The sequence below is a fragment of the Glycine soja genome, chromosome 12 (genome assembly GCF_004193775.1).
Source record: "Glycine soja cultivar W05 chromosome 12, ASM419377v2, whole genome shotgun sequence".
In the NCBI taxonomy this organism is placed as follows: Eukaryota; Viridiplantae; Streptophyta; class Magnoliopsida; order Fabales; family Fabaceae; genus Glycine; species Glycine soja.
Window position 1 is genome coordinate 38,850,036 of NC_041013.1, and position 16,223 is coordinate 38,866,258.

A 16,223-nucleotide genomic window follows, 5' to 3' on the forward strand; every position below is an offset into this window, starting at 1 on the left:
CATAAATAAGTATTTTTTAATAGAAACTGTAATATTTTTTTCTTTCTTTCTATTTTTGAATTTTAATGGCTTAATCAGTGCCTGTTGCCAAAGGAAATTGTTATAGATTGTTATTGATATTGAAAACAAAAAGGAAACAGATAAACTAGCGAATTTAACGCCCCTGGGTGTGTCTCCTTAACTCCGTATATATAATCCAATCATGGACAAGGAACTAAAGAACAGAGTATAGTGTCATTTTTGAACCCAGGACGAAATATTCGCTCCATATATCAAACACTTACAGCTATAAGGTTAAATTCAATAATTTGTAATAGATCAACATATAAACTCGCCAGCACCAATTTGAATACAACAAATTCAAGCTTCATATGATAAACTCTAAAAGGGCTTCTGCAAAGTATGTAATTAGGCATCACTTGAAGGCATACTTGATGATCCCAGGAAAATGAATATTGATGAAATAGTCCTCCCAATCAATCATTTTTGTGTCAAAGTAAAACAATTCGGTCTCTACCCCACCTTGTCTTGCCGATGATAATAACTTTTCTGTATTCGTATTATCAAATCTGTGTGCAAAACAAGCACTATCATGAGATAGTGAATATTGCCGTTAAACAAGTTCTTCAATATCTTATTTATTGGCTGCTAATAATTAACTTACACCCCATTGAAGAACAAGTAAGGCTTGTAAAGTTCAACCAATCGCAAGACAGTACGGATCTTCGATTGAAGTCAAGATACATTTTCTGAAAATACTGGCATGAAGCTGCATTGACAAGCTCTAGTCCCTATTAAATGCAAACAATATATTAATTAAGCACATATTGTTGCCTTAAAAAATGTTATAATAAGCTCAAGTAAAGTTCACATCCACATGATATTGTTACTTGTGACTTCTGAATGATTGCATGAAAATTAAAGCTAAGAAACTATGTGACTTAATTATAGAAATTAAGGATTTGAATTTTGAAGTAACCTTTAAGGGAAGCAGGTAACGAATGTACATATATTTGCGGAAGCTATCCATGTTTCTCAATATGGTAAATTTGCCAACCTTGACGGGCTTTCCATCCCTGTTTATCCAAGGTTTTTCTGTGAAATATCTTACACTATAGTCTCGAAGATTAAGGTACATAACTGGATTTACAACAGAGGAACCCAAATGATATATGATATCACTAGGTTGATTTGCATGAGCCACCATGGCCACTAGCATTGCATTCACCACCATGTCAGCCGGTATCTATATCAAACTCAGCATTAATATATACATATCCACTTATTTTTCTTAGCACCAATAAAAGAAGAAAAGGGTTTATTTAGTGACTTACCACGTCAAAAACTGCCTCAAGATTCGCAAGGAAGCATACTAGTTTTCCTTTACCATAAGCAACAACTATGCTGTCTATGGTTCTGTAAGAAAATCTCGATCAGATGAGAAAATTTTGGTTGTGTTTCCATTTCTAAATGCCACTTAACTAATTTCTAGGAAGTCGAGCCAAGGGAACATAAGATGGTGTGGATAATCGAAACTACATATATGCGTGGACACAATAAGAGATGTGATCGATGATTTACCTTAAACCTTCAATCCAACCAGGGAAAGGTTCTTTGTAAGTGCTAGTAACCATTGTGGGACGTACAATTACAACGTTCATGTTTCCCTTTGTAGTTCCTACAAGCATTACTCCCATTGCCTTTGTAAAGACGTACGTGTTTGGCCATCCATACATGGTTGCTCTAATATTCAGTTTTTCGTAATTGTTAAAAGGGAAAATGTTGCAAGAAACCAAATAATTTTTGCAAAACACATAAAATTGTAAATTTCTCAACATTAATTAGTTGATACTGCTTTTTGAAAAAATGAATAAGTGGCCAGGGAAGTTAATTGGCTATTGGGAAGTAGTACAATAATTAGAACAAACCTTTGAGTACCCAAGTCCTTCATGGCCAATTCAATATCATGTTCTGTGGCTCCTTCCACTCTAAGCTGATTCAATTTGTCCTCCACCTTTTTCTTTTCCATATCAATGTCTGGTCCGGGCACTCCATTTAGTGACACACCAAAGTGATGTGGATCCTCTAGTATGAGTCCTTCTCTTTCTCCACATACATAAGCTGCAACATATATAGCAATAAAGAAATTCTCGGAAATTTTACTCAAGAAATTCCATGGACATAATGGCTTATATAGTCTCACGGCAAATTCAAGCTAGAGTTTATGATAAATTTAGCATAGTTCCCACTCTATCGTAATTAAACACTAGTTATGTCAACAAGGTGGACACAATATTGATGCTACAATCTTCATATTGTATATTTTATAAGCATTATCTCGCAAAGAGTACGTACATGAAACACGTGATCCTAATATAATTACTTGTTGCAATAACCTTGAGGCAAAATTGGCATCTACAATGACATAAATAAATTTATGAAAAATCACACACACATATATATATATTGACGCATCAAGAAATTTTTTATGTAGTGAGAACAATATTGATATAAATAAATTTGTTGGAACAAACTTATGTTATAAATTAAATTTTTATTTTACATTTCATATTATGGGGATAATTTATAATTACATATGTATATTATATTAAGAAATTTTTAAAATTTTGTGGGGCAATTGCCCCATTGTTATATAAGTGGATTCAAATGCATTTGAATACTGAATATATATTTTTTGATAATTAAGATAATCATAACCTTTGGCTCAAATGGTAGGATCTCGATATATCCTAAAAAAAACTGTGGTTCAAGTCGGTTATGAGATTATACACATTTAAAGTTTTTTCTCCTATCCAAAGATGAATTTTACATAAATTGAACCCAAATCATCTCCACAATCACAGATACTGTATTGCCATCTGATCAGCCCCATCTATTGGGTCTGTATTTTATTTTGATGAGAGAATCATTTGGAATATTGAATGTGAGATTTGAATCAGTTATAATTTTAATTATCATGGGCATGCATATATACTAACCTGTTGATACGTGGACTAGCACTTTTAGTTTGACACATTTTTTGGCGAAGCTCAACACGTGCATAACTCCTAATGTATTTATACTCAATGCAATATCATATCTGCATTTATCAGACATAAGAGAAAAAATAAAAAAAATGTCATTTTAACTATTGAGAAATAAAATACTATTTGTAAATTATGTGAACATAGAGACACACAATATATATGGTTTTAAAATTATATCACCTTGAATATATACCTTTCATCAAAGTTAGTTGTTGCAGCTAAATTAACTATAACATCTGTTTGATTGAAAAGCTCTTCCCCTAGAATTGGGTCCTCCAAATTCAAGTCCTCTTGAGAAATGTCCCCAGGCACTACGGCCAACTTTTCTGACACAAAGGAATTGAATCTTGTACCCAGTTTTTCCTTCAGCAATCTAAATAAGTCCTTCCCTATGATCTACAGAGGAAAATATATATAATAGCGTGATCAAATATCAGACATACTGATTTAAAACATCATTAAAAATGCTGTAAAAATATATTAGGTGTGTGATAGGGGAACTTTTGAGATGATATTAATATCACTTTAGTGATGATATATAGTTATTATTTTTCTTTATCTCTGTTCCTATCATATATCACCTGCTTACATTTAATATTAGTTATAATATAGTTTAATGTATATCATCACACCTCTCTAACTAGGTGTTAACTAATAGCATTTAATTTGATTATCTATTATACCTATCAAATCTCTGTTGTCCATTCAATTTTTTTCTTACTTTTTACTTAACACCCAAAAATCATATATCAGTTAAAATAACAAAATTACTCGCAAATTTGTGTAGACTAGGTCATTTGTTGGTGAAAATATATTATTTATAGGAAAATAGGAGACACTTTTTTTTTCTTCATCTCATTTTCATCCTATTAATTTTTTTTTACTTTCTCGTTTTCAATTACATTACTTTTTTCCCTTCATTTTCATTTTTATTTCTCTTTTCTTTCCACCAATTCATTTTAAAATGGGGTGGATGTTTATCATTACCCTGGCCTTATTTATATGTGTGGCAATTGTGAGTTGAAACTAGTTGGCGAATCTTTAATCTCACATTAAATATATGAAAAATAATCACTGGACACCAAATATATTAACATAATTAAACTCTTAGAAAGAAAAAGAGAAATAAGAAAAATAAAAATAATAATTATTAATACAATGATTGATACACAGAAGTGCGAAGTGTATATCAGTCATCATTCTAAATACATTAGAGATTTTGTGCCTGCGGTTAGTTACCTTACGTATAGCCAAATTCGGTAAAGTTAGGTTTTGATATATGATGTATTCTAAATTCTTGATGACTGAAAAAAATATTAATAGTTGTAAATCTTTGTACATTCACCTCAGCATGTAAACGTTGAGTAGCAGATTCAGTATCTCTGGCTCTCAAAAGAAGGTAAAGTTTCTTCACATTTGGTTGAACTCTCAATATTTTTTCCACAAAAACTGCAAAAACACACAAGGAAATGCATGGTAACAAGATATATAGCTTAGTATCATGCAAGCACAATAAGCAAGCTTAGATAGATAGAAAGAAAGGGATAGACTTTTTGCGAGGAAGCCAGTGGCACCAGTGACTAAAATGGTCTTATCTTGAAGGAAGTGCATTATGCTTCCCAATTCCATTGGAGATAAAATTATGAGAGGGCGAAGGATTTCTAAGTGAACTTTAACCAAACAATACGACACAATACTTTTGATTAAATGTAATATGCCCATATGGTGATACCCTGTAGTATCTATTTGTAGACATATATTAATTTAGTTACCATATAAAGGAAATATCAAATGGCAATGCAATTACCTATTATGGCATACCCATTAATTGTTCCTAACTCTGAAATGTGAATCACGCTTTATGCTCGATCTGTCCACCTCCAATACCTCACGTGTCAACTAAATTATGTTGGTAAAAAATCGGTGATTGTGACAAGGTTTTCTACATTATCTCAACAGTACGTTGAACCTAAAGATAGCTACCATATTATGTCTGCAAATGCAAATATAAATGCTTAATCAATATTGTTGCGTATTTTCTGCAACACTGAAGCTTAGCGGTTGGGGATTTCAAGGGGCATGCGGGTAATAAACAAAAAGAAAGAAATGACAGTGATAGATACCGCCATACAATCAATCTAATTTACTCTTCTAGAAAAAATCAACTTAATTTACTTTGTTTTTTTAGATTCCATGGCTAAGAAAAATGCTATCACTACTGAAAAAAAAAGTTTTTAAAATTAGTTATTAAGAATTTTTAATATCAATTATAAATTGATATTGAAATTATCAATGTTAAAATTCACTAGACAATATCATTTTCTTGAAAATCAATGTGTTGATGAAAAAATATTCATTTTTAACAAAATCGATGCTGTAAGTGCATCACAACATCAGTCTTAAGAAAAATTGATATTGTGAATCGATGTTGTTTTCTGCACCACAATATCAGTTGTAAGAAAAAAAACTGATGTTGTTTTCTGCACCACAAAATCAGGTTTTTTAAAAATTGATATTGTTTTTTGCACCATAGCATTGATTTAAGAAAAATTGATGTTGTTTTTTGTACCACAATATTGGTTTTTAGAAAAATTAATGTTGTTTTTGTAATTTTTTTTAATATTCTATCTATTTTTTTAATATTACCAAAATCTGCAAATTGAAAAATAGAACCAGTCCAAACTGTTTTCAGGTAATACAATTTTTATACTATTATCGAATAATTACTATCAATTAAAAGAAATAGTTAAAATAATGAAAATAATAACGTCAATACATAGAATCATCTATAACTTAAGCTAATTAAATATAACTCTACAATTGTAAAATTCCTTAAACACTTAATATTTCATTTTTAACTCTAAGAAAACATCTTGCCCTCTGAATGCGAATTGTCTTTATTCACTCTAGTTCCAATGCTCTTGTCTCAGCACATGATATAATAAAACATAAGTTAACCATTATAAATAATAACAACTATAACAAATGAAATTAGGTTTGAAGTAAACAATTATCACTTCTCAATTATCTTTGAAACCTTTTAGGACTATCATTGACATCCAACACATCACGTAATAGCCGCACTTAGTGCTTCCTCTTTGCTTATTGCACTAAATTTAATAAGATATTCATATATTCAAAGTTAACCCAAAATTAGTGTACACAATAATAAAATGTAATTTTTAAGGCATTAAACATTGTTTAAATGATTTACTTTAACTGGAATTCATTTAGCAGTAGTCTTAGATTTACTTTCTTGACTATTGTTGAATTCCTTCAAAGCATTGGTTAAGAGAAACATGCATGCATATTGTACAATTAAAATATTGATGTCAAATACTAATGATAAAATATATGTCTTACAAATTACAACTGACTTGTTAATAATTTCTTTCAAATAGTTGTCAGGCTTATTGTGCAAGGAAATTTGACGAAATTTTGACAGTATTTCGCATTGATCTCCAAGTACACGAAATGAAAGCGGTGACATGAATTCCACCACAATCAAGTATGCACCGAGAGAATAAAGTGAAATGCACTATACTAAAATTTCATCAAATTTAAGAAAATAAAGTTAACCTATACGTATAAACCTACTATAAAAAAAGACTTTTCCCAAACTGTTTAAACAAATAATTCAAGATTCAATACAACGATTAATCTAAACTGTCCAGAAGAATCATTGTATTGAATCTCAAATAGAAAACTAAGATTCACTCATAATAAACATAACTTGTACATAAAACAATAGTCATTAATCAAATAAAACAAGTTATAAAAGCATTTGAAACAAAAAAGAATTTCAAAAAAGTATGAAAGACATTCGTACCTGTGAAGATGGTTACTAACAATCTCAAACAATGAATGTTGTGATAACGATACAAACATGAAAATAAAAATTGCCTACAAATTACAATGAACATTAAACATGCTATATTCAAACCCTCAAAAAACTCGTGGCGACATGATATAATTTTACTCTTTTTATCAATCAAAAGGTAGAAGTATAAGTAGTATATGGCTATGATATTCATTATATATATAATATAAGGTCATCACAAAATTTTCAAGAAAAAAAATAAGCATTTTCAAGAGAAAAAAACTAGGTAAATATTTTTTAAAAACTATTAAACCATAAAGAGTCAAAATATCAAGGATTTTTACATATTAAATGTATGCTTAACTTTTAACCAAAGAAAAACACAAGTGGTTGCATCCAAAATACATGCGTCCTAGACCCAAATTAGAATGAGCTGCTTAATGTAATAAGGTAGTGATCAACTAAGATCCTGTAAAGAAACTTGTGGATCGAGACACAAATCAATTTAGGAGGATCCACAACCATTAACGTCAAACATAAGATGCTTAAAGGCCTAATGTGTAAGGATCGAAATATGATCTGATCTAGGGGATACACAATCCTATAATCTCAAATGCAAAATACTTAAAGATTAAGTGTGCAGAAAACAAATACAAATCAATCCAAAAAAGTATACAATTCCCTAAAAGTGAGGTGCGTACAACTAAGAGTATATGAATCTAAATACAATCTGATCCTAGTTGTTGTGCCCTTTAAATAAATTAATCAAGTCAAGCGCCACCGTATAAAAATATTGTCCACTATTTTGATGAACCTACTGTTGCCGACAGTTTCTTGTGGTCCACATTCGCATCGGTTAAGATCACAACTTTTGATGCGGCCACAGTATTACTTTATATTGAAAATGAGGAAAGAAGAAAATCATCAAGACAGAACAACACAATGAGTAGATGCACACGTTGCCTTTGATATATTCTCTTTCTGAAAAATGACATTTCATTTATGTAAAAGTGGCAGAGCAAAAGAGATGCTAGAGATGCTTTGAAGGGTACAATTACATGTTCCATTTGATAACTCAACATTCATCAAGCTTTTCAACTTTCTTGTACCATTTCATAAAATAATCACATAATTTCGAGTAATAGAAATGGAGGTTTTCTAAATAAATGATGTATGATTAATCCTAGCTATAGAAAAAAAACCTAATTTCCATCATTCGATTAAAAGGTAAAAAAACAGGAACAAAAGGAAACAAAAAGCATCTAATATAATATAAAACATGAGGAAAAAAAAATAAGACTCAAATTAACTGCAAAAATTGGTCCATTGCACAGTTTGCTAAACAGAGCAATATGAGAAGAATCTAATACCAAAGTTGGAATTTATCAAGATATTCTTATACTTAAAATAAACTGCATCTTCAGCTATTGGCGTATTGCTCAAAAACATAACTGGCATATATATTCATTTCAGTTTGCAGATATTAGGAAAGGATATTCCCAAAACAAAATATTGAAGGGAAGAAGGCAAATTCCAAAAGTTACTTTCCAGACTCAACTCATAAGTTTTGCTACAAATGAACTGCAAAAAGAATTTGTGAGATAGGGAGGGATATTTTGAAACAAAAATCAAAGGAGATACTAACACTATTTAGTATTTATTCGATGTGGCCAGAAGAACACTTAAAATTGCCATTATGTTTGGGGGACAAAAGAACAACTCCACCATTGCTTAAATTCCTTCAATCAACATTAGGGATTATGAGATATTTACAAATCACCAATAAAATAAACTTTTGAAGTGTACTGTGAACTATAAATTACATACCAAGAAAATGAATAAAGTAAATATAAAAAGTGAGTTGTGAAAAAAAATCAAAAATCCAACTAAACATTTCAAATGCTTGTATATTTTTATAATCATTAAAAATAATTTTCTACTAACGACTAAACAATTTTTAAAAATATTTTATGATTGATTTTTTCAACATTTATTAACCTTTACCTACACACGCTAACACAGGGAAGGGAAAAAAGTATTATTATAAAGTTCCCTTATTTCCTACTAATATTAAAAATATTGGTGTTATGAGGTTGAAATTAATTTATACCTTCACTAGACAAAGCGTAAACTGAAGAAGAGATATAACATTCAAAACTCATTACCAGCAGTTTGACATTACAGTGGGTATTGGTGCCATTAAACATTGCTTATAACAACCTAAAGAGGATCATTTTAGCTTATGATCTTATTCAAAGAACCACCAAGGAAAGCATAAATCCATACTACAATTAAGAACCAAAGAAATTTGCTCTCAAGATATGCAAATAATGGGAACTAAGACATACCACACTGTGATCAACCTTGAACCACCTGCTTTGGAAATTCTTCACATAGCACACACAATGACCCGAAAAAGCAGTATTCATGATATCCAGGTGAACAACTACCCCATATAGCCTATATATAGGCAAATCACTAGTCCCACTCATGAAAGGTGCCAAGTCCCTTCCTCTCATCCTTCCCTCTAAATATTTTTCTTTGTTTTCTTTTACATACTTCTCCATTTGAAAGATTCCCGTAAAGAAATAACACAAAGTCTTGGAATGAATGTGAGAGGTTTAACTTAACTCCAAAAGTTAACTCAAGGGGTGAGGATTACTGCTCATTTATATATCTTAATTTGACTTTATTTTTAGACAATGTGAGACTTGAGTATTTTTTCAATACAAAGACTAAGGTTTTTAACTTGTGGTTGTGTTAACTCGTTGGCAAATGTATCAAATCGTAAAGTTCTCGAAAGTTCGAGTGTCGAATCTATAGGGACTTTGTTTGTACTTAGATTAATGCAAACTCAATTTAAGAGCAAGAGAAAAGAATTTAAAATAAAAAGATAAAGAAAGATAGAAGATAAGGTAAAGAAAAGATAAGGTATTTAAAGATAAAATTAGAAGATAAAAGAAAAAATAAGATATTTAAAGATAAAGTTAGAAGATAAAACAAAAAGATAAAACATTGAAAGATCAAAATAGAAGATAAAATATTTAAATTGCGATATGATAAAGATAACCACTTCTACGAAATTCAAATAAAGGAAGACTAAAGTCTAAATCTAATAAGCCTAAATACTTACTCCTAAATAGAGGATAACTACTCCTAAGAAAAGCCAAGAGTAAAATGAGGAATAACTACTTCTAAGGAAACAAATAGGAAAAATAAGGAATAACTACTTATAAGAAAAACCAACAATAAAATAGGGAATAAAATCTATATATTAAAATCGCTAAAACCTAACAAGTCTAATCAACCTAAATATATGGATTTAAGATTTGTCTGTTATCAATACCAATGAACTAATTCTGCCCCACATCTATCCATCTACTTGCCCCTGATGCCTCATGATGACAAGCCTACCTTAATTACCTATCTTCCAAATGCCCTTTGCGAAGATTCAATAACTAAGATGCATTAAGATTACATTCTAGATGTTTGCTAAAGCATGGGCATTGGGTCAATGTGAATCCTATGATTTCTTTCTTTTATTGTTCTATTAAGTGTTACCCTCTCCCGAGTGGTCTAACCCTTAAAACCGATTCACGCATTCATTCCTTATCCCTAATTAGGCTTTACCCTCTCCCGAGTGGACTAAAGACTAACAGAAAATAAAGTCTGAGATGCAGAATAAATAAGAAAGAAAAGCAGATAAAAGAACCTGGAAGGAAAACCCTCTAAAAGATAACCCGATAATTTCTTCCTTTTAGTGTTCTATTAAGCATTACCCTCTCTCGAGTGGCCTAACCCTTAAAACAGATTCAAGTATTCATTCCTTACCCCTAATTAGGCTTTACCCTCTCCCGAGTGGCCTAAAGACCAACAGAAAGTAAGGTCCGAGATACAGGATGAAAAAGAAAGAACGGTAAATAAATAAAATAACCTGGAAGAAAATCCTCTTTTTATTGATAACTCTTGAAATGATCCATACATCATTGACTTTTTAGGCCTGGCAGGCCCTAGCTAGGGGGTTTAGCCACTCATAGTCATGAGAGCTTTACAATGAGAAATGAGGGTGAAAGAAAGAGAGTAAATGAAACCCCTAGGAGAGGGGGTTCTGTGGTGGTCTCTTTTTCATAGGCTGACCCTCTTATTTATAGGTGCAAACTTGGGTTTGGGCCTTCGTAGTCTCGCTGAGCGCGAAGCCTCGCGCTCAGTGCCACATCGCGCTCAGCGCGCGTCCTGCGCTTAGCGCCTTGCTGGACTTGGGCTTCTTCTGATTTTCTTCTTTTTTTCTTTATTTCTACCACTTTTTGCTTGTTGTACCTCCCTTTTTCACATCTGCAATCAAAATTCGAAATTAATTAAATCTTTCCAAATTGAAGCATAAATAACTGCTAAATAATTAATTCTAAGTTAATTTTAGACCGATTTTCCACTATTAATTCACTATTATTTAGCAGTTATCAGGTTGGCATATTCCTAACATTCTTCTCTATAATCTCAACAAAAGAGCAAAATCAATAAGCATTCGAGAGCAACTCTCTTTAAACACTAGCGTTGTGTCTTTCTCTAATAATCTATGTTTCTGTAATGATAAAAATGCAAAAAATAGGCGTAAACGACAAACAAAACGAATGCTGACCTTTGGTAATCTCGTTGCCGCTGCGAACTGACAGTGAAAGCGAGACAAATAGTGAGAGCGAGAGTGACACCGCCAATGAGAGTGCCAACGATGAGGAGTTTCAACGCCGTGAGACGTTCGAGTGAGAGTGAGAAAAGGGAGTGAGAAAGGGTTCAAGTAAGAGTTAGAAAGGTTACAAAGTGAGAGAACTCGAGGGTTTTAGATGCCAGTACAATTATTATAAAAAATCCAACAACATTGATTTTTAAATAAAATTAATGTTACTAAAAGTAACTCAACATCAATTTTTGAAAAAACGATGTTAATATTAAACTAACAACATCAAGTTTTCAAAAATCAATGTTGAGTTTTTGCTAATAATATTGATTTGATATTGAGTTTCTTTCAATAACATCAATTTTTAATTTTACATTTCTTCTACTAATATCAGTTTTTTTTTCAAAAAATCAATATTGACAATATCTCTTTATTTATGAAAATGTCACCATAAATAATTTAACATCAATTTTTTTTTATAACGGATGTTAAATGTATATTTTATAGTAGTCTATTTTCTTTCAAGTGAAACATTACTAACATGTTATGTTGAACAAATTATGAATTATTAACTGAAATTTATTAAAAATACAATATTAACCTCAATAAATACATCACTTTTTTATTTTAATTATTTCATATATATTATTTTTTTGTCTTTAATGATATCATCGTGATGATATGACATTTTTAATAACATTGTCATTTGCTAATATTTTATGTCATGATGTCTTGATGACATTATCCTCATACAATTAACAGACAAATTAACTAGCAGTGGGACGGAAAACAAAATAATAAGAATGAAAACTAAAAGATCTAGATTCCTAATTTATAGAAAATAAAAAGTTTTTACTATATTCATTGAGGAAAAAAACATGACCACGACAACAACTAATACCATTAATATTACCAATGTTCCAATAGTCAATTATTTCCTTCAATACGAGAACTCTTCAACAAGCTTCATGAGTTGATTATTGCTTATTGTTTCTTGTACTTTTAATGTAATTGTCTCCCTCTGAAAAAGTTTCGTTTTACTTCCTACTCAAAGATACCTGCTTAAAAGAAACGTAGAGGATACATACTCATTATTTTTCACTTGATATTGATCCTCAAGAAATTAACATGGCTCTTCTACAAGTCTCTAATAAACTTCTTGGTCGCCCATTTTCTTTTTTATTTTAAAAGCAGACAATCAATCTTAAATTAAAATTCATCAGCAAATCACATCTTGTTAACGACATGTTTGTTTGCCTTTTCTTTCAAGTAAAGCGTTTTATTTTTTTTAAGGAAAAGTTAGTTATTCGTTTATTTAAAAAAATTACAAAATGTTGAACTAAAATTTTCAAAAGTGAAAAGTAAAAACGATTAATTTCTTTTTTTGGGGGGGATATACATGAGCCTAAGCCCAAAAAGAAAGAGCACACAGGATCAAAACGAGCAGAAGAAACTCCTAACAAATCCACCTGCAACAGAAGGCTAAGAAAAGTCGGTTGTTGATGATGAATCATAAATTTACTCTCCATATCATGAGCAGCATTAGCTAAAGGGTCCGCACAACGATTCACCTCTCTGAATATGCGAAATCTTGAACTTTTACACACACACACGCACAAAAACATTATAAAAGCGTTTTCATTTTAAGTTGAGTTTATATAGACATGTATTGTTAGGATAAAAGTTTTACTAAAATATCATTTTGATCTATTATTTTTTCACATTTTTCTGTTTTGGTTGTTTATGTTTTAAAAGTTTTATTTCAGTATTTTATTAAAATATCGTCTTAATTATTTACCTATTAAATGCTTCAGACTCCTATAATGAATAATGTAAGAGGTCTAATTCAACCTCAAAAGAATGAATAATGTAAGAAACCTAAATCAATCTCAAAAACTAGTTTAAGGGGTGATGGTTACTCCTCACTTATATATATTCTAATGTGTGATTACTTTTGGTCGACGTTGGACTTGGATTATTTCCAACATAGACAAATAATTTATTATAATTTTGAACCACTAGATAAAATTGGCACCACATCACTGGTTGATGAAAAAAAAAGGATCATTTTGAGTTTATTTACAAACATAAAGAATTAAATGGACTTTTAAAACATAATTAATTAAAATGAAAAATATATGAAAACATAATGTATCATATGATATTTTAGCCTAAAAGTAGTATTGGTGTTTTAAAAGTTAGTCGTTAATTACGCGGGTGAAAATACTGATTCACAATTTATATTTGTTCAAACCAGATTTTTGAATCGATTTTAGATTTATTTGACTGATTTCTTACAAGTTTTGATTTTTTTAGTTAACGAAGAACTGGTCACCTTACTTGTTACACCAACTAGTTTAATTTTTTAAACAACAAAGTTTACATTATTATTTATTAACGAATTAAAAATTATCTATAGTTTAATTTTTAAATATTTATTGCAAAATAAATTTATAATACTTGACATTTTATGAAAATAAACAATTTATAATACATTTTTTATTCTTTTAAATTTTATTCAAAGACACCTTAAATGTTTTTATAAGTTGTGTAATAAAAAAGTTGTTTGGAAAAAAGTACATTGTAGATAAACGAATTTTTTTATATTAACATGATGATGTGACCTAGGTGTTAAGATAGCACTTTCTAGATGAAAATGTGATGGTTTATAACATTTTTAATGTAAAAACGTACAAAAAAGGGGTTAAACACGTGGAAATACTATTTTATTGATTTTTATGTTAATTTTTTTCGATTGAAATGTTTTCATTATGTATTTTGACTGAAATATATAACGATTTTTTTTGTTATATTATTTTTTTTTTGAAAAATAATACAATGGAAACAAGTTCTATTATATTAATTTTTCATTAAAAAAATTAATTAGATAGAAATAAGTTTTAGTTGTATATAATTTACAATACTCAAATGAAAACTTATTTGGTGTATAGAGAATTCACAATCTTAGCAAAACTTGAAACTTACAAATAAAAAAAGGAGCAAAAATAACAGTCCGATCATAGATATCATAATAGGTCTGGCTATTTTGGTTCTTGTACCGCCCATTTGACATGGGAATGTCTAATTGGACTGAAACTTTATAATATTTTTGGGGGTAAAATTTCCTCCACTTTGCATTGTACGTACTATATAAAGCCTATTTTGGAATGGAATTGTATTTTGAAATCAACTTTCCATGATGTAATAAGAAGTACAGGAAATAACAATGAGAATCTTTTTGTTGATCAAGTCCAACAAAACAAGGCTCATACATGCTGATGACAGAAGAATTCTTATTGTATTACATTTTTTTCTCAAATATATTTTCTTTTAAAAAAAAACTAGTACTTTAACAAGTACATTGCACTAAAAAGATATTTGTTTTATATAATTAAAAATAATAATAAATGCTAAAATGAAAGCACAACACAATTCATATTTCCATCCTCGTAAGCCGCATTATTACCTAAGGAATAACGCTAAATTTAGGCTACACTCTTTTTATTCCCCTAATTAAATTGTCTTCTGTACTTTTGTCTACCAAATTCAAATGGTCTTACCAAATACCAACAATCCACTAGGCAATTATAGGCATCATTGATTTTAGCATTAGGTGGTAGTACTACTATTATCTAAGAAACTCGGTGTTGACTAGCTAGCACTGTCAAAGCTAAAACTTCGCCACATATAATTATTGATCAATGTGTATCAATGATGGAAACTATATCACCCAAAAGATTCAACCAATTGCAATCAATTCATCATGCCTATTTAAGTATATAGACTTTTTAACGATACTTTTTGATATATCATATACTTGGTCCACATGCAATTAAATTTGCATATTGTACGAGTACTGATGATGGAATGAATTCATTCATAAATCAAAGAGTCACTGACCTCCACACACACACATGAGCAATATTCTCGTGGGCATATATAGAGTAACATTTTTTAAGCACTATCTTCCGAGTAAACATGTGTTTGTTTAGATGAGTATTGATAAAACTAATTTTAAATAAAAATAATTTTGATTAAAATTAATTTTAAAGTGATGTAATTTGTGTTTAGATATTTTATAATAAAATTAAATTATCAATAAAAATTTAAATTTAATGTAAAAGTTAATTAAAGTTGTTTTAACCAAGAATTAACAATAAATCCAAAATTAATCATTAATTCTTCTTTAACGTAAAATCAAACATATCAAAATATATCAGAAATTAATTTTAAATCTAGAATCAATTCTTCAACTTCAAATCAAATAGGCACTAGCTGATTCTAAAGAATTTGTAACTCAGTTAAGCACACATTGTGGATAGCATCATTTTTTTTAAATACTATGTTCTGTGTAGTAAATTACATGATATCTTTATTTGTCATAAAGTGTTAGTGAACATTTAGTAACTAAAACGTAAAGGGATAATGATCAAACGTAAGGGGCTGTGTTAAAGATGTAATTTTGAAATCTTATAATGTGTCTTCACCTTCATACACATAAAAGCACTCTCTTCCGAGTAGACAAGGTGATAGAGAATTCGTTACGCATTTAATTTAACCACACATTGCGGTGGGCATCAGTTTTGTAAAACTATAAATGACATATTTATTTGTCGTAACGTGTTAAAGAACATTGGTTCATATTAATGGTATTTTAGTAGTAAAACGTAAAGGATAATGATAT

The 16,223-nt window shown here is 30.0% G+C and overlaps 1 pseudogene; it reads right to left on the reverse strand.

Moving 5' to 3' along the window:
• Positions 1-99: 99 nt before the first annotated feature.
• Positions 100-4,776, reverse strand: LOC114379539 (annotated as a pseudogene).
• Positions 4,777-16,223: the final 11,447 nt, after the last annotated feature.